Source organism: Taudactylus pleione, unplaced genomic scaffold, assembly GCF_031769625.1.
Source record: "Taudactylus pleione unplaced genomic scaffold, aTauple2 ptg000070l, whole genome shotgun sequence".
NCBI lineage: Eukaryota > Metazoa > Chordata > Amphibia > Anura > Myobatrachidae > Taudactylus > Taudactylus pleione.
In genome coordinates this window covers 13,778,587-13,806,464 of record NW_028284472.1, presented here as the reverse complement: position 1 = coordinate 13,806,464, position 27,878 = coordinate 13,778,587, and the positions used below count along the sequence as shown (strand labels likewise).

At 43.7% G+C, this 27,878-nt stretch overlaps 1 protein-coding gene across 1 annotated transcript in view; it reads left to right on the top strand.

Annotated features, from left to right (window-relative positions):
* The first annotated feature begins 17,745 nt into the window (after nt 1-17,745).
* The window catches only part of RCAN2 (regulator of calcineurin 2), a 285,683-nt gene continuing 275,550 nt past the window's right edge, over nt 17,746-27,878 (top strand). Inside the window, exon 1 of the mRNA XM_088467262.1 lies at nt 17,746-17,819. The gene's annotated coding sequence lies outside the window, so the exon portion shown is untranslated. The remainder of the gene's footprint in view (nt 17,820-27,878) is intronic.

Genomic DNA, 27,878 nt, shown 5'->3' with positions numbered 1-27,878 from the left:
CGGCTCTGAATCAAGCCCTCAGCGTTTAATATATGGAAAGTCTGTTATAAAGAATGCAATATGTGGTCAGTGTACACTGCTGTCTAGGTGCGTGGTCAGTGTACAATGCTGTATAGGTGTGTGGTAAGTGTACACTGCAGAATAACACTGTATAGGTGTGTGGTCAGTGCACACTGCAGTATAACACACTATAGGTGTGTGGCCAGTGCACACTGCAGTATAACACGCTGTATAGGTGTGTGGTCAGTGCACACTGCAGTATAACACACTATAGGTGTGTGGTCAGTGCACACTGCAGTATAACACACTGTATAGGTGTGTGGTCAGTGCACACTGCAGTATAACACACTGTATAGGTGTGGGGTCAGTGCACACTGCAGTATAACACTGTATAGGTGTGTGGTCAGTGCACCCTGCAGTATAACACACTATAGGTGTGTGGTCAGTGCACACTGCAGTATAACACACTGTATAGGTGTGGGATCAGTGCACACTGCAGTATAACACACTATGGGCTCTATTTACTACAATCCGCATTGGTAATGCAGATTGTAGTGTGATATTACCGAGTGAATTCGCATTGCGAATTCAGGCAATATCACAGGGATTTACTACATATCCCTTGCAGGGACAGAGCTTGCGATAAAGCTCTGTCCCTGCTAATCCCCTTCGGAGCCTTATCACGGTATTTTCGCAAAAAATACCGTGATTAAGTGCCCGCGCATGCGCCAACTGCTCGCCGCTGCTACCCCCCGGCGCTAAGCCCCGCCCCCCGGCGCTAAGCCAGCCCCCGCGATCGCGGACCCCCCGCAACCACCCTCTCCCTTACTTACACCTACCTGCATGCTCCGGGCCTCTGGTGATGTTCTCCATTCCTCCGATCAGGTGATCTCCCATTCTGCACTGGGGCCCGATCACCTGATGACCGGGCAGCAGTGCGCTGTGGGAGACCAGCTGACCGGAGGGGAGACATCACCGGAGGCCCGATCACCGGTCCCTGGAGTCAGGTAAGTAATTTTTTTTTTCCTATTTTTTTTTTTTTTTTTTTTACAGTAATCAGCTTGCGGTCAGTTTAGACCACACAGCTGATTACAGGGACCGACTCCCGGCTCTGCTCTCCCCGTTAGAGCAGAGCAGGTGTCCGGTAACCGGGGGAGACCCTGGATAACGCCACCTCCAGGTGATGTTATTATCACAGGGCTTCCCCCGATATTTTTTTCACATTTATTTTTAGTAACTGTGGTCAGATCACATTTCCCATTACAATTATGGGAAATGCGATCTGATTACTAAAAATAAGTGATAATTAGGGGTTGGAGTAGAATTTTACGAATTCTACTCCAATTGCCCTGTAATAACTATAGGTGATACTAAAATAATGTGAAAAGGGTGTGAAAACACCCTTTTTCACATTATTTTAGTAAAAATAATGTTGATAAATAGAGCCCTAAAGGTGTGTGGTCAGTGCACACTGCAGTATAACACACTGTATAGGTGTGGGGTCAGTGCACCCTGCAGTATAACACACTATAGGTGTGTGGTCAGTGCACACTGCAGTATAACACACTGTATAGGCGTGGGATCAGTGCACACTGCAGTATAACACACTGTATAGGTGTGGGATCAGTGCACACTGCAGTATAACACACTGTATAGGTGTGGGGTCAGTGCACACTGCATTATAACACACTGTATAGGTGTGTGGTCAGTGCACACTGCAGTATAACACACTATAGGTGTGGGGTCAGTGCACACTGCAGTATAACACACTGTATAGGTGTGGGGTCAGTGCACACTGCAGTATAACACACTGTATAGGTGTGGGGTCAGTGCACCCTGCAGTATAACACACTATAGGTGTGTGGTCAGTGCACACTGCAGTATAACACACTGTATAGGTGTGTGGTCAGGGCACACCAGTATAACACTGTATAGGTGTGTGGTCAGTGCACACTGCAGTATAACACTGCATAGGTGTGGGATCAGTGCACACTGCAGTATAACACACTGTATAGGTGTGTGTTCAGTGCACACTGCAGTATAGCACACTGTATAGGTGTGGGGTCAGTGCCCACTGCAGTATTACACACTGTGTAGGTGTGTAGGTCAAGGCACCCCAGTATAACACTATATAGGTGTGAGGTCATTACACAATGCAGTATAACACTGTAAAGGTGTGTGGTCAGTGCATAATGCAGTAAAACACTGTATAGGTGTGTGGTCAGTGCACACTGAAGTATAACACACTGTATAGGTGTGGGATCAGTGCACACTGCATTATAACACACTGTATAGGTGTGTGGTCAGTGCACACTGCAGTATAACACACTATAGGTGTGTGGTCAGTGCACACTGCAGTATAACACGCTGTATAGGTGTGTTGTCAGTGCACACTGCAGTATAACACACTATAGGTGTGTGGTCAGTGCACACTGCAGTATAACACACTGTATAGGTGTGGGGTCAGTGTACACTGCAGTATAACACACTGTATAGGTGTGGGGTCAGTGCACACTGCAGTATAACACACTGTATAGGTGTGGGGTCAGTGCACCCTGCAGTATAACACACTATAGGTGTGTGGTCAGTGCACACTGCAGTATAACACACTGTATAGGTGTGTGGTCAGGGCACACCAGTATAACACTGTATAGGTGTGTGGTCAGTGCACAATGCAGTATAACACTGTATAGGTGTGGGGTCAGTGTACACTGCAGTATAACACACTGTATAGGTGTGTGGTCAGTGCACACTGCAGTATAGCACTGTATAGGTGAGTGGTCAGTGCACATTGCAGTATAACAGTGTATAGGTGTGTGGTCACTGTACACTGCAGAAAAACACTGTATAGGTGTGTGGTCAGTGTACACTGCAGTATAACACACTCTAGGTATGTGGTCAGTGCACAATGCAGTATAACACTGTATAGGTGTGGGGTCAGTGCACACTGCAGTATAACACTGTATAGGTGTGCGATCAGTGCACACTGCAGTATAACACTGTATAGGTGTGGGGTCAGTGCACACTGCAGTATAACACTGTATAGGTGTGGGGTCAGTGCACACTGCAGTATAACAGTGCATAGGTGTGGGGTCAGTGCACACTGCATTATAACACACTGTATAGGTGTGTGGTCAGTGCACACTGCAGTATAACACACTATAGGTGTGTGGTCAGTGCACACTGCAGTATAACACACTGTATAGGTGTGTGGTCAGTGCACACTGCAGTATAACACACTATAGGTGTGTGGTCAGTGCACACTGCAGTATAACACACTGTATAGGTGTGGGGGTCAGTGCACACTGCAGTATAACACACTGTATAGGTGTGTGGTCAGTGCACCCTGCAGTATAACACACTATAGGTGTGTGGTCAGTGCACACTGCAGTATAACACACTGTATAGGTGTGGGGGTCAGTGCACACTGCAGTATAACACACTGTATAGGTGTGTGGTCAGTGCACACTGCAGTATAACACACTGTATAGGTGTGTGGTCAGGGCACACCAGTATAACACTGTATAGGTGTGTGGTCAGTGCACAATGCAGTATACCACTGTATAGGTGTGTTGTCAGTGTACACTGCAGTATAACACACTGTATACGTGTGTTGTCAGTGCACACTGCAGTATAACACTGTATAGGTGTGTGGTCAGTGCACATTGCAGTATAACAGTGTATAGGTGTGTGGTCAGTGTACACTGCAGAATAACACTGTATAGGTGTGTGGTCAGTGTACACTGCAGTATAACACTGTATAGGTGTGTGGTCAGTGCACAATGCAGTAAAACCCTGTATAGGTGTGTGTTCAGTGCACATTGCAGTATAACAGTGTATAGGTGTGTGGTCAGTGTACACTGCAGAATAACACTGTACAAGTGTGGGGTCAGTGCACACTGCAGTATAACAGTGCATAGGTGTGGGGACAGTGCACACTGCATTATAACACACTGTATACGTGTGTGGTCAGTGCACACTGCAGTATAACACACTATAGGTGTGTGGTCAGTGCACACTGCAGTATAACACTGTATAGGTGTGTGGTCAGTGCACCCTGCAGTATAACACACTATAGTTGTGTGGTCAGTGCACACTGCAGTATAACACACTGTATAGGTGTGGGATCAGTGCACACTGCAGTATAACATACTGTATAGGTGTGTGGTCAGTGCACATTGCAGTATAACATACTGTATAGGTGTGTGGTCAGTGCACACTGCAGTATAACATACTGTATAGGTGTGTGGTCAGTGCACACTGCAGTATAACACACTGTAAAGGTGTGTGGTCAGGGCACACGGGTATAACTCTGTATAGGTGTGTCGTCAGTGCACAATGCAGTATAACACTGTATAGGTGTGGGGTCAGTGTACACTGCAGTATAACACACTGTATAGGTGTGTGGTCAGTGCACAATGCAGTATAACACTGTATAGGTGTGTGGTCAGTGCACATTGCAGTATAACACTGTATAGGTGTGTGGTCAGTGCACACTGCAGTATAACACACTGTATAGGTGTGGGGTCAGTGTACACTGCAGTATAACACTTTATAGGTGTGGTCAGTGCACACTGCAGTATAACACACTGTATAGGTGTGGGGTCAGTGCACACTGCAGTATAACACACTGTATAGGTGTGGGGTCAGTGCACCCTGCAGTATAACATACTATAGGTGTGGGGTCAGTGCACCCTGCAGTATAACACACTATAGGTGTGTGGTCAGTGCACACTGCAGTATAACACACTGTATAGGTGTGTGGTCAGGGCACACCAGTATAACACTGTATAGGTGTGTGGTCAGTGCACAATGCAGTATAACACTGTATAGGTGTGGGGTCAGTGTACACTGCAGTATAACACACTGTATAGGTGTGTGGTCAGTGCACACTGCAGTATAGCACTGTATAGGTGAGTGGTCAGTGCACATTGCAGTATAACAGTGTATAGGTGTGTGGTCACTGTACACTGCAGAAAAACACTGTATAGGTGTGTGGTCAGTGTACACTGCAGTATAACACACTCTAGGTATGTGGTCAGTGCACAATGCAGTATAACACTGTATAGGTGTGGGGTCAGTGCACACTGCAGTATAACACTGTATAGGTGTGCGATCAGTGCACACTGCAGTATAACACTGTATAGGTGTGGGGTCAGTGCACACTGCAGTATAACAGTGCATAGGTGTGGGGTCAGTGCACACTGCAGTATAACAGTGCATAGGTGTGGGGTCAGTGCACACTGCATTATAACACACTGTATAGGTGTGTGGTCAGTGCACACTGCAGTATAACACACTATAGGTGTGTGGTCAGTGCACACTGCAGTATAACACACTGTATAGGTGTGTGGTCAGTGCACACTGCAGTATAACACACTATATGTGTGTGGTCAGTGCACACTGCAGTATAACACACTGTATAGGTGTGGGGGTCAGTGCACACTGCAGTATAACACACTGTATAGGTGTGTGGTCAGTGCACCCTGCAGTATAACACACTATAGGTGTGTGGTCAGTGCACACTGCAGTATAACACACTGTATAGGTGTGGGATCAGTGCACACTGCAGTATAACACTGTATAGGTGTGTGGTCAGTGCACACTGCAGTATAACACACTGTATAGGTGTGTGGTCAGGGCACACCAGTATAACACTGTATAGGTGTGTGGTCAGTGCACAATGCAGTATACCACTGTATAGGTGTGTTGTCAGTGTACACTGCAGTATAACACACTGTATACGTGTGTTGTCAGTGCACACTGCAGTATAACACTGTATAGGTGTGTGGTCAGTGCACATTGCAGTATAACAGTGTATAGGTGTGTGGTCAGTGTACACTGCAGAATAACACTGTATAGGTGTGTGGTCAGTGTACACTGCAGTATAACACTGTATAGGTGTGTGGTCAGTGCACAATGCAGTAAAACCCTGTATAGGTGTGTGTTCAGTGCACATTGCAGTATAACAGTGTATAGGTGTGTGGTCAGTGTACACTGCAGAATAACACTGTACAAGTGTGGGGTCAGTGCACACTGCAGTATAACAGTGCATAGGTGTGGGGACAGTACACACTGCATTATAACACACTGTATACGTGTGTGGTCAGTGCACACTGCAGTATAACACACTATAGGTGTGTGGTCAGTGCACACTGCAGTATAACACTGTATAGGTGTGTGGTCAGTGCACCCTGCAGTATAACACACTATAGTTGTGTGGTCAGTGCACACTGCAGTATAACACACTGTATAGGTGTGGGATCAGTGCACACTGCAGTATAACATACTGTATAGGTGTGTGGTCAGTGCACATTGCAGCATAACATACTGTATAGGTGTGTGGTCAGTGCACACTGCAGTATAACATACTGTATAGGTGTGTGGTCAGTGCACACTGCAGTATAACACACTGTAAAGGTGTGTGGTCAGGGCACATGGGTATAACTCTGTATAGGTGTGTCGTCAGTGCACAATGCAGTATAACACTGTATAGGTGTGGGGTCAGTGTACACTGCAGTATAACACACTGTATAGGTGTGTGGTCAGTGCTCAATGCAGTATAACACTGTATAGGTGTGTGGTCAGTGCACATTGCAGTATAACACTGTATAGGTGTGTGGTCAGTGCACACTGCAGTATAACACACTGTATAGGTGTGGGGTCAGTGTACACTGCAGTATAACACTTTATAGGTGTGGTCAGTGCACACTGCAGTATAACACACTGTATAGGTGTGGGGTCAGTGCACACTGCAGTATAACACACTGTATAGGTGTGGGGTCAGTGCACCCTGCAGTATAACATACTATAGGTGTGTGGTCAGTGCACACTGCAGTATAACACACTGTATAGGTGTGGGATCAGTGCACACTGCAGTATAACATACTGTATAGGTGTGTGGTCAGTGCACACTGCAGTATAACACACTGTATAGTTGTGTGGTCAGGGCACACCAGTATAACACTGTATAGGTGTGTGGTCAGTGCACAATGCAGCATAACACTGTATAAGTGTGGGGTAAGTGTACACTGCAGTATTACACACTGTATAGGTGTGTGATCAGTGCTCAATGCAGTATAAAACTGTATAGGTGTGTGGTCAGTGCACACTGCAGTATAACACTGTATAGGTGTATGGTCAGTGCACACTGCAGTATAACACTGTATAGGTGTGTGGTCAGTGGACACTGCAGTATAACACACTGCATAGGTGTGTGGTCAGTGCACACTGCAGTATAACACACTGTATAGGTGTGTGGTCAGTGCACAATGCTGTATAACACGCTGTATAGCTGTGTGGTCAGTGTACACTGCAGTATAACACTGTATAGGTGTGTGGTCAGTGCACAATGCAGTAAAACCCTGTATAGGTGTGTGGTCAGTGCACATTGCAGTATAACAGTGTATAGGTGTGTGGTCAGTGTACACTGCAGAATAACACTGTACAAGTGTGGGGTCAGTGCACACTGCAGTATAACAGTGCATAGGTGTGGGGACAGTGCACACTGCATTATAACACACTGTATACGTGTGTGGTCAGTGCACACTGCAGTATAACACACTATAGGTGTGTGGTCAGTGCACACTGCAGTATAACACTGTATAGGTGTGGGATCAGTGCACACTGCAGTATAACACACTGTATAGGTGTGTGTTCAGTGCACACTGCAGTATAGCACACTGTATAGGTGTGGGGTCAGTGTACACTGCAGTATAAAACACTGTATAGGTGTGGGGTCAGTGCACACTGCAGTATAACACACTGTATAGGTGTGGGGTCAGTGCACCCTGCAGTATAACACACTATAGGTGTGTGGTCAGTGCACACTGCAGTATAACACACTGTATAGGTGTGTGGTCAGGGCACACCAGTATAACACTGTATAGGTGTGTGGTCAGTGCACAATGCAGTATAACACTGTATAGGTGTGGGGTCAGTGTACACTGCAGTATAACACACTGTATAGGTGTGTGGTCAGTGCACACTGCAGTATAGCACTGTATAGGTGAGTGGTCAGTGCACATTGCAGTATAACAGTGTATAGGTGTGTGGTCACTGTACACTGCAGAAAAACACTGTATAGGTGTGTGGTCAGTGTACACTGCAGTATAACACACTCTAGGTATGTGGTCAGTGCACAATGCAGTATAACACTGTATAGGTGTGGGGTCAGTGCACACTGCAGTATAACACTGTATAGGTGTGCGATCAGTGCACACTGCAGTATAGCACTGTATAGGTGAGTGGTCAGTGCACATTGCAGTATAACAGTGTATAGGTGTGTGGTCACTGTACACTGCAGAAAAACACTGTATAGGTGTGTGGTCAGTGCACAATGCAGTATAACACTGTATAGGTGTGGGGTCAGTGCACACTGCAGTATAACACTGTATAGGTGTGCGATCAGTGCACACTGCAGTATAACACTGTATAGGTGTGGGGTCAGTGCACACTGCAGTATAACACTGTATAGGTGTGGGGTCAGTGCACACTGCAGTATAACAGTGCTTAGGTGTGGGGTCAGTGCACACTGCTTTATAACACACTGTATAGGTGTGTGGTCAGTGCACACTGCAGTATAACACACTATAGGTGTGTGGTCAGTGCACACTGCAGTATAACACACTGTATAGGTGTGGGGGTCAGTGCACACTGCAGTATAACACACTGTATAGGTGTGTGGTCAGTGCACCCTGCAGTATAACACACTATAGGTGTGTGGTCAGTGCACACTGCAGTATAACACACTGTATAGGTGTGGGATCAGTGCACACTGCAGTATAACACACTGTATAGGTGTCTGGTCAGTGCACACTGCAGTATAACACACTGTATAGGTGTGTGGTCAGGGCACACCAGTATAACACTGTATAGGTGTGGGGTCAGTGCACACTGCAGTATAACAGTGCTTAGGTGTGGGGTCAGTGCACACTGCTTTATAACACACTGTATAGGTGTGTGGTCAGTGCACACTGCAGTATAACACACTATAGGTGTGTGGTCAGTGCACACTGCAGTATAACACACTGTATAGGTGTGGGGGTCAGTGCACACTGCAGTATAACACACTGTATAGGTGTGTGGTCAGTGCACCCTGCAGTATAACACACTATAGGTGTGTGGTCAGTGCACACTGCAGTATAACACACTGTATAGGTGTGGGATCAGTGCACACTGCAGTATAACACACTGTATAGGTGTCTGGTCAGTGCACACTGCAGTATAACACACTGTATAGGTGTGTGGTCAGGGCACACCAGTATAACATTGTATAGGTGTGTGGTCAGTGCACAATGCAGTATACCACTGTATAGGTGTGTTGTCAGTGTACACTGCAGTATAACACACTGTATACTTGTGTTGTCAGTGCACACTGCAGTATAACACTGTATAGGTGTGTGGTCAGTGCACATTGCAGTATAACAGTGTATAGGTGTGTGGTCAGTGTACACTGCAGAATAACACGCTGTATAGGTGTGTGGTCAGTGTACACTGCAGTATAACACTGTATAGGTGTGTAGTCAGTGCACAATGCAGTAAAACCCTGTATAGGTGTGTGGTCAGTGCACATTGCAGTATAACAGTGTATAGGTGTGTGGTCAGTGTACACTGCAGAATAACACTGTACAAGTGTGGGGTCAGTGCACACTGCACTATAACAGTGCATAGGTGTGGGGACAGTGCACACTGCATTATAACACACTGTATACGTGTGTGGTCAGTGCACACTGCAGTATAACACACTATAGGTGTGTGGTCAGTGCACACTGCAGTATAACACTGTATAGGTGTGTGGTCAGTGCACCCTGCAGTATAACACACTATAGTTGTGTGGTCAGTGCACACTGCAGTATAACACACTGTATAGGTGTGGGATCAGTGCACACTGCAGTATAACATACTGTATAGGTGTGTGGTCAGTGCACATTGCAGTATAACATACTGTATAGGTGTGTGGTCAGTGCACACTGCAGTATAACATACTGTATAGGTGTGTGGTCAGTGCACACTGCAGTATAACACACTGTAAAGGTGTGTGGTCAGGGCACACGGGTATAACTCTGTATAGGTGTGTCGTCAGTGCACAATGCAGTATAACACTGTATAGGTGTGGGGTCAGTGTACACTGCAGTATAACACACTGTATAGGTGTGTGGTCAGTGCACAATGCAGTATAACACTGTATAGGTGTGTGGTCAGTGCACATTGCAGTATAACACTGTATAGGTGTGTGGTCAGTGCACACTGCAGTATAACACACTGTATAGGTGTGGGGTCAGTGTACACTGCAGTATAACACTTTATAGGTGTGGTCAGTGCACACTGCAGTATAACACACTGTATAGGTGTGGGGTCAGTGCACACTGCAGTATAACACACTGTATAGGTGTGGGGTCAGTGCACCCTGCAGTATAACATACTATAGGTGTGTGGTCAGTGCACACTGCAGTATAACACTCTGTATAGCTGTGGGATCAGTGCACACTGCAGTATAACATACTGTATAGGTGTGTGATCAGTGCACACTGCAGTATAACACACTGTATAGTTGTGTGGTCGGGGCACGCCAGTATAACACTGTATAGGTGTGTGGTCAGTGCACAATGGAGCATAACACTGTATAAGTGTGGGGTGAGTGTACACTGCAGTATTACACACTGTATAGGTGTGTGATCAGTGCACACTGCAGTATAAAACTGTATAGGTGTGTGGTCAGTGCACACTGCAGTATAACACTGTATAGGTGTATGGTCAGTGCACACTGCAGTATAACACTGTATAGGTGTGTGGTCAGTGGACACTGCAGTATAACACACTGCATAGGTGTGTGGTCAGTGCACACTGCAGCATAACACACTGTATAGGTGTGTGGTCAGTGCACAATGCTGTATAATACGCTGTATAGGTGTGTGGTCAGTGTACACTGCAGTATAACACTGTATAGGTGTGTGGTCAGTGCACAATGCAGTAAAACCCTGTATAGGTGTGTGGTCAGTGCACATTGCAGTATAACAGTGTATAGGTGTGTGGTCAGTGTACACTGCAGAATAACACTGTACAAGTGTGGGGTCAGTGCACACTGCAGTATAACAGTGCATAGGTGTGGGGACAGTGCACACTGCATTATAACACACTGTATACGTGTGTGGTCAGTGCACACTGCAGTATAACACACTATAGGTGTGTGGTCAGTGCACACTGCAGTATAACACTGTATAGGTGTGTGGTCAGTGCACACTGCAGTATAACACACTGTATAGGTGTGGGGTCAGTGTACACTGCAGTATAACACTTTATAGGTGTGGTCAGTGCACACTGCAGTATAACACACTGTATAGGTGTGGGGTCAGTGCACACTGCAGTATAACACACTGTATAGGTGTGGGGTCAGTGCACCCTGCAGTATAACATACTATAGGTGTGTGGTCAGTGCACACTGCAGTATAACACACTGTATAGGTGTGGGATCAGTGCACACTGCAGTATAACATACTGTATAGGTGTGTGGTCAGTGCACACTGCAGTATAACACACTGTATAGTTGTGTGGTCAGGGCACACCAGTATAACACTGTATAGGTGTGTGGTCAGTGCACAATGCAGCATAACACTGTATAAGTGTGGGGTAAGTGTACACTGCAGTATTACACACTGTATAGGTGTGTGATCAGTGCACAATGCAGTATAAAACTGTATAGGTGTGTGGTCAGTGCACACTGCAGTATAACACTGTATAGGTGTATGGTCAGTGCACACTGCAGTATAACACTGTATAGGTGTGTGGTCAGTGGACACTGCAGTATAACACACTGCATAGGTGTGTGGTCAGTGCACACTGCAGTATAACACACTGTATAGGTGTGTGGTCAGTGCACAATGCTGTATAACACGCTGTATAGCTGTGTGGTCAGTGTACACTGCAGTATAACACTGTATAGGTTTGTGGTCAGTGCACAATGCAGTAAAACCCTGTATAGGTGTGTGGTCAGTGCACATTGCAGTATAACAGTGTATAGGTGTGTGGTCAGTGCACACTGCAGTATAACACACTATAGGTGTGTGGTCAGTGCACACTGCAGTATAACACTGTATAGGTGTGGGGACAGTGCACACTGCAGTATAACACACTGTATAGGTGTGTGTTCAGTGCACACTGCAGTATAGCACACTGTATAGGTGTGGGGTCAGTGCCCACTGCAGTATTACACACTGAGTAGGTGTGTAGGTCAAGGCACACCAGTATAACACTATATAGGTGTGAGGTCATTGCACAATGCAGTATAACGCTGTAAAGGTGTGTGGTCAGTGCATAATGCAGTAAAACACTGTATAGGTGTGTGGTCAGTGCACACTGAAGTATAACACACTGTATAGGTGTGTGGTCAGTGCACAATGCAGTATAACACTGTATAGGTGTGGGGTCATTGCACACTGCAGTATAACACTGTATAGGTGTGGGGTCAGTGCACACTGCAGTATAACAGTGCATAGGTGTGGGATCAGTGCACACTGCATTATAACACACTGTATAGGTGTGTGGTCAGTGCACACTGCAGTATAACACACTATAGGTGTGTGGTCAGTGCACACTGCAGTATAACACGCTGTATAGGTGTGTGGTCAGTGCACACTGCAGTATAACACACTATAGGTGTGTGGTCAGTGCACACTGCAGTATAACACACTGTATAGGTGTGGGGTCAGTGTACACTGCAGTATAACACACTGTATAGGTGTGGGGTCAGTGCACACTGCAGTATAACACACTGTATAGGTGTGGGGTCAGTGCACCCTGCAGTATAACACACTATAGGTGTGTGGTCAGTGCACACTGCAGTATAACACACTGTATAGGTGTGTGGTCAGGGCACACCAGTATAACACTGTATAGGTGTGTGGTCAGTGCACAATGCAGTATAACACTGTATAGGTGTGGGGTCAGTGTACACTGCAGTATAACACACTGTATAGGTGTGTGGTCAGTGCACACTGCAGTATAGCACTGTATAGGTGAGTGGTCAGTGCACATTGCAGTATAACAGTGTATAGGTGTGTGGTCACTGTACACTGCAGAAAAACACTGTATAGGTGTGTGGTCAGTGTACACTGCAGTATAACACACTCTAGGTATGTGGTCAGTGCACAATGCAGTATAACACTGTATAGGTGTGGGGTCAGTGCACACTGCAGTATAACACTGTATAGGTGTGCGATCAGTGCACACTGCAGTATAGCACTGTATAGGTGAGTGGTCAGTGCACATTGCAGTATAACAGTGTATAGGTGTGTGGTCACTGTACACTGCAGAAAAACACTGTATAGGTGTGTGGTCAGTGCACAATGCAGTATAACACTGTATAGGTGTGGGGTCAGTGCACACTGCAGTATAACACTGTATAGGTGTGCGATCAGTGCACACTGCAGTATAACACTGTATAGGTGTGGGGTCAGTGCACACTGCAGTATAACACTGTATAGGTGTGGGGTCAGTGCACACTGCAGTATAACAGTGCTTAGGTGTGGGGTCAGTGCACACTGCTTTATAACACACTGTATAGGTGTGTGGTCAGTGCACACTGCAGTATAACACACTATAGGTGTGTGGTCAGTGCACACTGCAGTATAACACACTGTATAGGTGTGGGGGTCAGTGCACACTGCAGTATAACACACTGTATAGGTGTGTGGTCAGTGCACCCTGCAGTATAACACACTATAGGTGTGTGGTCAGTGCACACTGCAGTATAACACACTGTATAGGTGTGGGATCAGTGCACACTGCAGTATAACACACTGTATAGATGTCTGGTCAGTGCACACTGCAGTATAACACACTGTATAGGTGTGTGGTCAGGGCACACCAGTATAACATTGTATAGGTGTGTGGTCAGTGCACAATGCAGTATACCACTGTATAGGTGTGTTGTCAGTGTACACTGCAGTATAACACACTGTATACGTGTGTTGTCAGTGCACACTGCAGTATAACACTGTATAGGTGTGTGGTCAGTGCACATTGCAGTATAACAGTGTATAGGTGTGTGGTCAGTGTACACTGCAGAATAACACGCTGTATAGGTGTGTGGTCAGTGTACACTGCAGTATAACACTGTATAGGTGTGTGGTCAGTGCACAATGCAGTAAAACCCTGTATAGGTGTGTGGTCAGTGCACATTGCAGTATAACAGTGTATAGGTGTGTGGTCAGTGTACACTGCAGAATAACACTGTACAAGTGTGGGGTCAGTGCACACTGCACTATAACAGTGCATAGGTGTGGGGACAGTGCACACTGCATTATAACACACTGTATACGTGTGTGGTCAGTGCACACTGCAGTATAACACACTATAGGTGTGTGGTCAGTGCACACTGCAGTATAACACTGTATAGGTGTGTGGTCAGTGCACCCTGCAGTATAACACACTATAGTTGTGTGGTCAGTGCACACTGCAGTATAACACACTGTATAGGTGTGGGATCAGTGCACACTGCAGTATAACATACTGTATAGGTGTGTGGTCAGTGCACATTGCAGTATAACATACTGTATAGGTGTGTGGTCAGTGCACACTGCAGTATAACATACTGTATAGGTGTGTGGTCAGTGCACACTGCAGTATAACACACTGTAAAGGTGTGTGGTCAGGGCACACGGGTATAACTCTGTATAGGTGTGTCGTCAGTGCACAATGCAGTATAACACTGTATAGGTGTGTGGTCAGTGCACATTGCAGTATAACACTGTATAGGTGTGTGGTCAGTGCACACTGCAGTATAACACACTGTATAGGTGTGGGGTCAGTGTACACTGCAGTATAACACTTTATAGGTGTGGTCAGTGCACACTGCAGTATAACACACTGTATAGGTGTGGGGTCAGTGCACACTGCAGTATAACACACTGTATAGGTGTGGGGTCAGTGCACCCTGCAGTATAACATACTATAGGTGTGTGGTCAGTGCACACTGCAGTATAACACTCTGTATAGCTGTGGGATCAGTGCACACTGCAGTATAACATACTGTATAGGTGTGTGGTCAGTGCACACTGCAGTATAACACACTGTATAGTTGTGTGGTCAGGGCACACCAGTATAACACTGTATAGGTGTGTGGTCAGTGCACAATGCAGCATAACACTGTATAAGTGTGGGGTGAGTGTACACTGCAGTATTACACACTGTATAGGTGTGTGATCAGTGCACACTGCAGTATAAAACTGTATAGGTGTGTGGTCAGTGCACACTGCAGTATAACACTGTATAGGTGTATGGTCAGTGCACACTGCAGTATAACACTGTATAGGTGTGTGGTCAGTGCACACTGCAGTATAACACACTGTATAGGTGTGTGGTCAGTGCACAATGCTGTATAATACGCTGTATAGGTGTGTGGTCAGTGTACACTGCAGTATAACACTGTATAGGTGTGTGGTCAGTGCACAATGCAGTAAAACCCTGTATAGGTGTGTGGTCAGTGCACATTGCAGTATAACAGTGTATAGGTGTGTGGTCAGTGTACACTGCAGAATAACACTGTACAAGTGTGGGGTCAGTGCACACTGCAGTATAACAGTGCATAGGTGTGTGGTCAGTGCACCCTGCAGTATAACACACTATAGTTGTGTGGTCAGTGCACACTGCAGTATAACACACTGTATATGTGTGGGATCAGTGCACACTGCAGTATAACATACTGCATAGGTGTGTGGTCAGTGCACATTGCAGTATAACATACTGTATAGGTGTGTGGTCAGTGCACACTGCAGTATAACATACTGTATAGGTGTGTGGTCAGTGCACACTGCAGTATAACACACTGTAAAGGTGTGTGGTCAGGGCACACGGGTATAACTCTGTATAGGTGTGTCGTCAGTGCACAATGCAGTATAACACTGTATAGGTGTGGGGTCAGTGTACACTGCAGTATAACACACTGTATAGGTGTGTGGTCAGTGCACAATGCAGTATAACACTGTATAGGTGTGTGGTCAGTGCACATTGCAGTATAACACTGTATAGGTGTGTGGTCAGTGCACACTGCAGTATAACACACTGTATAGGTGTGGGGTCAGTGTACACTGCAGTATAACACTTTATAGGTGTGGTCAGTGCACACTGCAGTATAACACACTGTATAGGTGTGGGGTCAGTGCACACTGCAGTATAACACACTGTATAGGTGTGGGGTCAGTGCACCCTGCAGTATAACATACTATTGGTGTGTGGTCAGTGCACACTGCAGTATAACACACTGTATAGGTGTGGGATCAGTGCTCACTGCAGTATAACATACTGTATAGGTGTGTGGTCAGTGCACACTGCAGTATAACACACTGTATAGTTGTGTGGTCAGGGCACACCAGTATAACACTGTATAGGTGTGTGGTCAGTGCCCAATGCAGCATAACTCTGTATAAGTGTGGGGTGAGTGTACACTGCAGTATTACACACTGTATAGGTGTGTGATCAGTGCACAATGCAGTATAAAACTGTATAGGTGTGTGGTCAGTGCACACTGCAGTATAACACTGTATAGGTGTATGGTCAGTGCACACTGCAGTATAACACTGTATAGGTGTGTGGTCAGTGGACACTGCAGTATAACACACTGCATAGGTGTGTGGTCAGTGCACACTGCAGTATAACACACTGTATAGGTGTGTGGTCAGTGCACAATGCTGTATAACACGCTGTATAGGTGTGTGGTCAGTGCACACTGCAGTATAACACACTGTATAGGTGTGTGATCAGTGCACACTGTAGAATAACACTGTATAGGTGTGTGGTCAGTGCACACTGCAGTATAACACTGTCTAGGAGGTATGTGGTCAGTATACACTGCAGTATAACACTGTATAGGATGTGTGTGGTCAGTGCACACTGCAGTATAGCACACTGTATAGGTGTGTGGTCAGTGCACACTGCAGTATAACACGCTGTATAGGTGTGTGGTCAGTGTACACTGCAGTATAACACTATAGGTGTGTGGTCAGTGCACACTGCAGTATAGCACACTGTATAGGTGTGTGGTCATTGCACACTGCAGTATATCACACTGTATAGGTGTGTGGTCAGTGCACACTGCAGTATAACACACTGTATAGGTGTGTGGTCAGTGCACACTGCAGTATAACACTGTATAGGAGGTGTGTGGTCAGTATGCACTGCAGTATAACACTGTATAGGAGGTGTGTGGTCAGTGTACACTGCAGTATAACACACTGTATAGGTGTGTGGTTAGTGCACACTGCAGTTTAACACTGTATAGGTGTGTGGTCAGTGCACACTGCAGTATATCACACTGTATAGGTGTGTGGTTAGTGCACAATGCGGTATAACACTGTATAGGTGTGTGGTCAGTGCACACTGCAGTATAACACTGTATAGGAGGTGTGTGGTCAGTGCACACTGCAGTATAACACTGTATAGGAGGTGTGTGGTCAGTGCACACTGCAGTATAACACTGTATAGGAGGTGTGTGGTCAGTGCACACTGCAGTATAGCACTGTATAGGAAGGTGTGTGGTCAGTGCACACTGCATTATAACACTGTATATGAGGTGTGTGGTCAGTGTACACTGCAGTCTCATTGTGTCATGTTGCATGTAATCAGTGACCTGCTGTCAGTGTGGAGGTCTGTGTGTACTATAGGAGCACAGTGTGGGAGTGGAGGGGACCGGAGCCATTGGCTGTGCCAGCTGCCAGTAATGAGTGGGTGGGCTGTACAGGGTATCGGCAGGAGGAGAGGACGCTGCTGCTGCTGCTGGACACACAGGAGAAGCGCTGCAGGTAGAAGCTACGGGGGGATTGCAGGTAAGAGGGGCTGTGTGTGACCAGAGGGGATTGTTATACAGTATATTTCTATCACCAGTATAACCAGAGGGGGTTATTATACAGTATATTTCCACCAGTATGAGACTGTCACAGGGCACGGGAAGCAGAGGTCAGGGAGATGGAGAGACAGACAGAGCTGCAGCAGGTCTGGGGCTATGGAGGGAGCTGCGTTATATGGGGTAAGGGGGTTACTGTAGAAGTTATACATGGAAGGAACCTGCAGGAGAGATGGACGGGAGAATGGGAGCTGTGTGTAATGAGGGTGATTAACTCTGCAGAGAAGTTTCATGTAATGTGTATACTCCATGGAGACATAGTGTATATGAAGCACACATCCTGGAGTAATGTATATGTAGTGTGGGCATAGCAAAGAGAGCTATAGAAAGTATATATGATGAATAAAATGTATCTATAGTGAGTATGTACCATGCAGAGATGTATGTATCTATAGAATGTATCTATAGTGAGTATGCACCATGCAGAGATGTATGTATCTATAGAAAGTATATATGATGGATAGAATGTATATATATAGTGAGTATGCACCATGCAGAGATGTATGTATCTATAGAAAGTATATATGGTGGATAGAATGTATCTATAGTGAGTATGTACCATGCAGAGATGTATGTATCTATAGAAAGTGTATATGATAGATATAATGTATCTGTAGTGAGTACTGTATGTACCATGCAGAGATGTATGTATCTTTAGAAAGTATATAGGATGGATAGAATGTATCTATAGTGAGTATGTACCATGGAGAGATGTATGTATCTATAGAAAGTGTATATGATAGATATAATGTATCTGTAGTGAGTACTGTATGTACCATGCAGAGATGTATGTATCTATAGAAAGTATATATTATGGATAGAATGTATCTATAGTGAGTATGTACCATGCAGAGATGTATGTATCTATAGAAAGTATATATGGTGGATAGAATGTATCTAGTGAGTATGTACCATGCAGAGATGTATGTATCTATAGAATGTATCTATAGTGAGTATGCACCATGCAGAGATGTATGTATCTATAGTGAGTATGTACCATACAGAGATGTATGTATGTATGTATAGAAAGTATATATGGTGGATAGAATGTATCTGTAGTGAGCATGTACCATGGAGATATGTATGTACCTGTAGAAAGTATATATGGTGGATAGAATGTATCTATAGTGAGTATGTACCATGCAGAGATGTATGTATCTATAGTGAGTATGTACCATGCAGAGATGTATGTATCTATAGAAAGTATATAGGATGGATAGAATGTATCTATAGTGAGTATATACCATGGAGAGATGTATGTATCTATAGAAAGTATATAGGATGGATAGAATGTATCTATAGTGAGTATATACCATGGAGAGATGTATGTATCTATAGAAAGTATATATGATGGATAGAATGTATATATATATATATATATATATATATAGTGATTATGTACCATGCAGAGATGTATGTATCTATAGAAAGTATATATGGTGGATAGAATGTATCTGTAGTGAGTATGTACCATGCAGAGATGTATGTATCTATAGAGAGTATGTACCATGCAGAGATGTATGTATCTATAGAAAGTATATATGGTGGATAGAATGTATCTATAGTGAGTATGTACCATGCAGAGATGTATGTTTCTATAGAAAGTATATATGGTGGATAGAATGTATCTATAGTGAGTATGTACCATGCAGAGATGTATGTATCTATAGAAAGTATATATGATATATATAATGTATCTATAGTGAGTATGTACCATGCAGAGATGTATGTATCTATAGAAAGTATATATGATGGATAGAATGTATATATAGTGTGTATGTACCATGGAGAGATGTATATATCTATAGAAAGTATATATGGTGGATAGAATGTATATATAGTGAGTATGTACCATGGAGAGATGTATGTATCTATAAAGTATATATTATGGATAGAATGTATCTATAGTGAGTATGTACCATGCAGAGATGTATGTATCTATAGAAAGTATATATGGTGGATAGAATGTATCTGTAGTGAGCATGTACCATGCAGAGATGTATGTATCTATAGAAAGTATATAGGATGGATAGAATGTATCTATAGTGAGTATGTAGCATGCAGAGATGTATTTATCTATAGAAAGTATATATGGTGGATAAAATGTATCTGTAGTGAGCATGTACCATGCAGAGATGTATGTATCTATAGAAAGTATATATGATGGATTGAATGTATATATACTGAGTATGTACCATGGAGAGATGTATGTATCTATAGAAAGTATATATTATGGATAGAATGTATCTATAGTGAGTATGTACCATGCAGAGATGTATGTACCTATAGAAAGTATATATGATAGATATAATGTATCTGTAGTGAGTACTGTATGTACCATGCAGAGATGTATGTATCTATAGAAAGTATATATGGTGGATAGAATGTATCTAGTGAGTATGTACCATGCAGAGATGTATGTATCTATAGAATGTATCTATAGTGAGTATGCACCATGCAGAGATGTATGTATCTATAGTGAGTATGTACTATGCAGAGATGTATGTATCTATAGAAAGTATATATGGTGGATAGAATGTATCTGTAGTGATCATGTACCATCCAGAGATGTATGTATCTATAGAAAGTATATATGGTGGATAGAATGTATCTGTAGTGATCATGTACCATCCAGAGATGCATTTATCTATAGAAAGTATATATGGTGGATAGAATGTATCTGTAGTGAGCATGTACCATGCAGAGATGTATTTATCTATAGAATGTATATATGATGGATAGAATGTGTCTATAGTGAGTATGTACCATGCAGAGATGTATGTATCTATAGAAAGTATATATGGTGGATAGAATGTATCTATAGTGAGTGTGTACCTTGCAGAGATGTATGTACCTATAGAAAGTATATATGGTGGATAGAATGTATCTATAGTGAGTATGTACCATGCAGAGATGTATGTATCTATAGTGAGTATGTGCCATGGAGAGATGTATGTATCTATAGAAAGTATATATGATGGATAGAATGTGTCTATAGTGAGTATGTACCATGCAGAGATGTATGTATCTATAGAAAGTATATATGGTGGATAGAATGTATCTATAGTGTGTATGTACTTTGCAGAGATGTATGTATCTATAGAAAGTATATAGGATGGATAGAATGTATCTATAGTGAGTATATACCATGGAGAGATGTATGTATCTATAGAAAGTATATATGGTGGATAGAATGTGTCTATAGTGAGTACTGTATGTACCATGGAGATATGTATGTATCTATAGAAAGTATATATGATGGATAGAATGTATATATATAGTGAGTATGTACTATGCAGAGATGTATGTATATAGAAAGTATGTATGATGGATAGAATGTATCTATAGTGAGTATGTACCATACAGAGATGTATGTATCTATAGAAAGTATATATGATGGATAGACTGTATCTATAGTGAGTATGTAGCATGCAGAGATGTATTTATCTATAGAAAGTATATATGATGGATAGAATGTATCTATAGTGAGTATGTACCATGCAGAGATGTATGTATCTATAGAAAGTATATATGATGGATAGAATGTATCTATAGTGAGTATGTACCATGCAGAGATGTATGTATCTATAAAGTATATATGATGGATAGAATGTATCTATAGTGAGTATGTACCATGCAGAGATGTATGTATCTATAGAAAGTATATATGATGGATAGAATGTATCTATAGTGAGTATGTACCATGCAGAGATGTATGTATCTATAAAGTATATATGATGGATAGAATGTGTATCTATAGTGAGTATGTACCATGCAGAGATGTATGTATCTATAGAATGTATATATGGCGGATAGAATGTATCTACAGCCATGGCCATTGAGAATGACACAAGTATTGGTTTTCACAAACTCTGCTGTTTCAGTTTTTATGATGGCAATTTGCATATACTCCAGAATGTCATGAACAGTGATCAGATGAATTGCAATTAATTGCAAAGTCCCTCTTTGCGATGACAATGAACTTAATTCCAAAAACAACATTTACACTGCATTTCAGCCTGCCACAAAAGGACCAGCTGACATCATGCCAGTGAATCTCTTGTTAACACAGGTGAGAGTGTTGATGAGGACAATGCTGGCGATCACTCTGTAATGCTGATTAAGCTGGCTACACAGTAGACCAACTTTCATCCAACCATCCAACTAGTTGTCTGGTTGGAATGAATATCTGGTAAGGAACTGGAGTAAATGATGATCAGCAATTTGCTTCTAAATGCCAGAAAACATATGAAAATGGTCGTCAGAAATTTTTTTTAAATGTTTGATCGAAACAATTTGTTCAAACAACAGTTTTTGTTCATTTTCCTGCATTTGGGAGCAAATTGCTGATTGTCATTTGCTTTGATACCTTATCAGATTTTCATTCCAACCAATCAACTAGTTGGCTGGTTGGATGTAAGTTGGTCTAGTGTGTGTCCAGCTTTAGAATAACAGACTAGAAGCTTTAAAAGGAGGATGGAGCTTGAAATCATTGTTCTTCCTCTGTTAACCACGGTTACCTGCAAGGAAACACTTGCAGTCATCATTGCTTTGCACAAAAAGGGCTTCACAGGCAAGAAAATTGCTGCTAGTAAGATTGCACCTAAATCAAACATTTATCATCAAGAACTTCAAGGAGTGAGGTTCAATAGTTGTGAAGAAGGCTCCCAGGACACCCAAGAACATCCAGGAAGTGCCAGGACTGTCTACTAAAGTTGATTCAACTGTTGAATCGGGACACCACCAGTGCAGAGCTTGCTCAGGAATGGCAACAGGAAGGCACGAGTGCATCTTCACGCACAGTGAGGTGAAGACTTTTGGAGGATGGCCTGGTGTCAAGAAGGGCAGCAAAGAAGCAACTTCTCTCTAGAGAAAACATCAGGGACAGTCTGATATTGTGCAAAAGGTACAGGGATTGGACTGCTGAGGACTGGGGTAAAGTTATTTTCTCTTTCAGATTGTTTGGGGTATCTGGAAAAATGCTTGCCTGGAGAAGGAAAGGTGAGCTCTACCATCAGTCCTGTGTCATGTCAACTGTAAAGCATCCTGAGACCATTCATGTGTGGGGTTGCTTCTCAGCCAAGGGTGTAGGCTCACTCACAATTTTGCCTAAGAACACAACCATGAATAAAGAATGGTACCAAAACATCCTCCAAGAGCAACTTCTCCCAACCATCCAAGAACAGTTTGGTGATGAACAATGCTTTTTCCAGCATAATGGAGCAACTTGCCATAAGGCAAAAGTGATAACTAAGTGGCTCGGGGAACAAAACATCGAAATTTTGAGTCCATGGCCAGGAAACTCCTGAGACGTTAATCCCATTGAGAACTTGTGGTCAATCCTCAAGAGGCGGGCAGACATACAAAACCCACAAATTCTGACAAACTCCAAGCATTGATTAGGCAGGAATGGGCGGCCATCAGTCAGTATGTGGCCCAGAATCTGATTGACGGCATGCCAGGGCGAATTGCAGAGGTCTTGAAAAAGACGGGTTAACACTGCAAATATTGACTCTTTGCATAAACTTAATGTGCAGTAATTGTCAATAAAAGCCTTTGGCACTTATGAAATGCTTGTAATATTACTTCAGTATGCCATAGTAACATCTGACAAAGGTCTAAAACCACTGAAGCAGCAAACTTTGTGAAAACCAATACTTGTGTCATTCTCAAAACTTTTGGCCATGGTTCTATAGTGAGTATTTACCTTGGAGAAATGTATGTATCTATAGAAAGTACATATGGTGGATAGAATGTATCTATAGTGGGTATGTACCATAGAGATATGTTATACTGATGTGTCATTGCTCATCTAGCCTCAATACGCCATGCAGCGTGAAATGCCTCTAGTGAGTCAGCCACCAGGTCCCGTGCCGCTCTGCTAGCGTCGTGTGTCTATTTGACAAAAATGAGACGCACCGGGAGATTGTGCTGATAAATTTGCTATGTGACACTTGAATATCTGTGTGCGACTGAGATGTAATTGGAACTTGGTGCGGAAAAGAGCTGTGGCCGTAGCCCTTCGCATGCTGATTGATGACTCGGTCGCACACAGATATGCAAGTTTCACATATCTAATTAATCATCAACAATGTGGCAAAAAAGAGACATATCAATGCCTGAAGCTAGCAGAGTCTCACGGGACCAGGCGCTACAAGAGGGTCTGACGCAACTGCAGCAAAGACTACTGAGGACACACCTGTATGTATCTATAGAAAGTATATAGGATGTACTTATAGTCATTATGTATCTTGGAGAGATGTATGTATCTATAGAAAATTAATGGATATAATGTATCTATAGCGATCATGTATCTTGGAGAGATGTACAGTATGTATTGTGATACTTGGGGTAATTAGCTTGGTAGACTAGTGTCAGTGGTGCAGTGATTAGGTGCAGAATCAGACTCCACACATGGCATTCCAGTAAAGCAAATGAACGTGGTGCTTTACTTCCAGCATAATCAGGAACAAACAGAAAATAACAAATGCTTAGCCCTTTCTTAGGACACTAGCTCACTTCTCACCTCTCTACAGAAGCAGCTACTGTGCATAAAAGTCTCTCACAGTCTCTGAGATTGGTGGTCCTTCCTGCCATATGCAGGACTGGGCACTGGCCTCCTGGCCTGGTAAAGCTTCCTTAGCTTGTTGGCTGCTGCCTCTCACAGTCTGGCCTGCTTCCTTGCAGGTACCATAGCTCAGTCCCAGAGTTGGATAGTCTTCCCTGTATCTCACAGGTCTAGGCTCAGGCCTCCTGGCCCTCACTGGCTTGCTAGCACAGCGAGCTCTGTCTGACTGATCTGCCTCAGTCCTCCCTGGACTGAGGGCCTGATTCAGACCCGGTCGCTCTGACAGAGCACTCGCTCTGAATCAGGGCCGGGGTTTTTTTTTTGACCACCCACAGCTACAGCGAGCGGCCATGATGATGGTCGCGATGGTCAAGTCCATCTCGACCATCGGGCTTGCGACGAGACCCTTGTGGTAGGGTCTCGTGGCCGCAAGCTCCAGGGAGATTTCGGCTCTAACAGAGCCGGAATCTCTCCATTGACATCACTTGTGATGTCAGTGGGGCCGCCCCCAAACGACAGGCCTCCGTTTCGGCAGCCACCCCCCCCGGCCCGCCCACTAAAGGTGGCGAGCTGTCACTCAACATCGACAGCTCACCCCCTTTGTTGCGATACCCGGAGTGACGGAGTGCCCGTTGCTAGCCGAGTCTCGCGCATGCACACGACGGAGCCGGCTCCGTCGTGCGCATGCGCTGTGGGCCACCATCGACCCGGTTGCGAGCGCACAGCGCTTGCGACCGGGTCTGAATCAGGCCCTGAGTTCACTCTGCAGCCCTTGCACCTCTTCCAGAATCCTTTTCTTATCTGTGTGGGCGGATCTCTCCTGCCCCACACAGAATCTGCTGCTCACCAGCGCCATCTCTGGTGATACTGCCACAGTATGTATAGAAAAATAATGGATATAATGCATCAATAGTGATTATGTATCTTGGAGAGATGTATGTATCCTATAGAAAATTAATGGATATAATGTATCTATAGTGATTATGTATCTTGGAGAGATGTATGTATCTATAGAAAGTATATACCGTGGATAGAATCTATCTGTGAATGTGCACCATGGAGAGATGTTCTAAATATCTATGGAATGTAAAAAGTTTTATAGAATGTATCTATATAGTGAGTATATACTGTACCATGGATAGATGTTCTCTTTATCTATAGAAAGTATATAGTTCGAATCTATATCTATCTATCTATCTATCTATCTATCTATCTATTTATCGTGAGTATGTATTATGGAGGGGTGTTCGATATATTGTCTTCATTCTAGCACCCTGCACCTTGCAGTTCCTCTTTCCTGCCTGGGGTGTCACTCGCTTTAGATTGTATCTCAGCAGTTTTTTACATCAGCTGAGTGTGCTAGAAGCACCAGAGCAGAGAGCGACACCCCAGGCAGGAAAGGAATTTTAAGGTTTGTGATAGGTGCGGGGTGCTAGAATGAAGACTAGATATATCTCTATAGTAAGAATATATTCAGGATAGATTAGGCAAACGTTTTAGAACACACCTGTTTTATCCCAGTTTTTATTGAAATGTCAGCAATTCAAGTCCAGCCAATAACCTGAAATGGTACACAGCTAAGCGGTAAACTGCTAAGGAGTAAAAGAGGCGTTAGCAAAAAGTGCCAAATAATATAAGTTTTAAGCTGGGCATACACTATACAATTATCTGTCAGATATCTGTCCAATCTGGCTGGTTGGAATAAAAACCTGGTAATGTATGGGAGCAAATGACAGTCAATCATATGGTTTTAAACACTGAAAAGAGGACAGAAAAAAATTGTTAAAATTGGTTAAATTTGTGGCCCGTATTCAATTTGGAGCGAAAAGCCGAGATTGGCGAAAAAGTTTCGCCGATGACATCATTTCGCCAGGTGGAAAAGTATCGCCGTGTTAAATTTCAAAGACTTTCCGCCTAGACGGAATGTAATAGGCAAAAAAATTTCGCCTATGAATTGCAAGCAGAAAAAAAGTGCAGAATTGGGGTTTTGGGGTGCCACGTTGCGGGAACACCCGTGCAGGCTTAAGACAGTCCCCCAAAGGTAAACTGTGTCAAAATAAAAAAATAAAAAACTTTACAAGACCCCAAAAAGTACTTTCATTTTGGGGGCGAAAAAAACGAAAGGTGGGGGACACACTTAAAAACTAGCGAAATAGACTCCAGGGTGGTCCCCAAGTATGCCCCAGGTGTTTTCATTTATTGCAGGTGCTTGCGGAAGGTGGATTTTTCACGTTTTTTTAAACTTTACTTTAGCAACTTTTAAATATGCTACCCTCCATTTTCAGGTACCCCAAATTTGCTGGGACTAGTTATTTAAAAAAAAAACAAAAAAAAACTTCTAATTGCTATTCTTCACCCCTTATGTAAAGACACAAAACAGCACCTATTGAGACCATTTAAAAACCCCAAATACCTTCAGCAGGGCAAATTGGGGGTATCCAAAGTGAACCCCCATGTCAGTGCATCTTTTGGAGGGCGTCAGACTGATTTGCCCAAATCTGACAGGACTTTCCACCTGTTTCAGTTTTGTCGGCAGGGCCGTAGCTAGGGTAGTGTGGCTGGTGCCATTGCACAGGGCACCACAGGTCAGGGGGCGCTGTTTGGGCCTGTCAAATGTATGTTTATTGTCATTCTCACTTGTAGCTTCCTCTTATTTCATCCCGAGCATCTCCTGGCCTCCCCTATCTCATCCCTGGCCCTTCCCTATGAGGCCATTCCCTTTATTGGGTACCTTATGTCCCTTTAAAAAATGAGGGGGGCGCCAATGTTCTTTCTGGCACAGGGCACCAAAAAGTCTAGCTACGGCTCTGTTCGCCGGGTCCCGTTTTCGCGTCCTTTCAAACTGGATACGCGGGGACGCGCACGATACTTTTCCGCTTTCAAAACAGGTGATTAAGGCTAAAAGTCCGGGAGGTGAAAAAGTATCGAGGGTGCGAATCAAATTGAATACGGGCCTGTGTGTTTTAACCAATTTGTCTGAACATCCATTTTTGGCTATTTTCCAGTGTTTGTGAGCAAATGGACGATTGTCATTTGCTCCCATACATTACCAGGTTTTCATTCCAACCAGCCAGATTGGACAGATATCTGACAGATAATTGTATAGTGTATGCCCCGCTTAAGAGTTATTAAAAAAAAAAATGGATTTTTCAGGGAACAAATGGAAGTAGCAATGGAAGTAATTTAAGCTTTGAAAGTTGATGCAAACAATTCCTACAGGTCTTCCAACTTAATTAATTGATATCAAACCCCCTATCTTTATTAGAGCAGTGTTGGAATAGACTGTTATTATTACACCCTCTAAAGCAATTTGGATAGTATTGCACTACAGGACGTAGTACTGTATATTGCTTTCATAATGCAGAGAAAAAGGCAAATATCAAAGCAATAGAGACAGATCATTATAACTCTTAA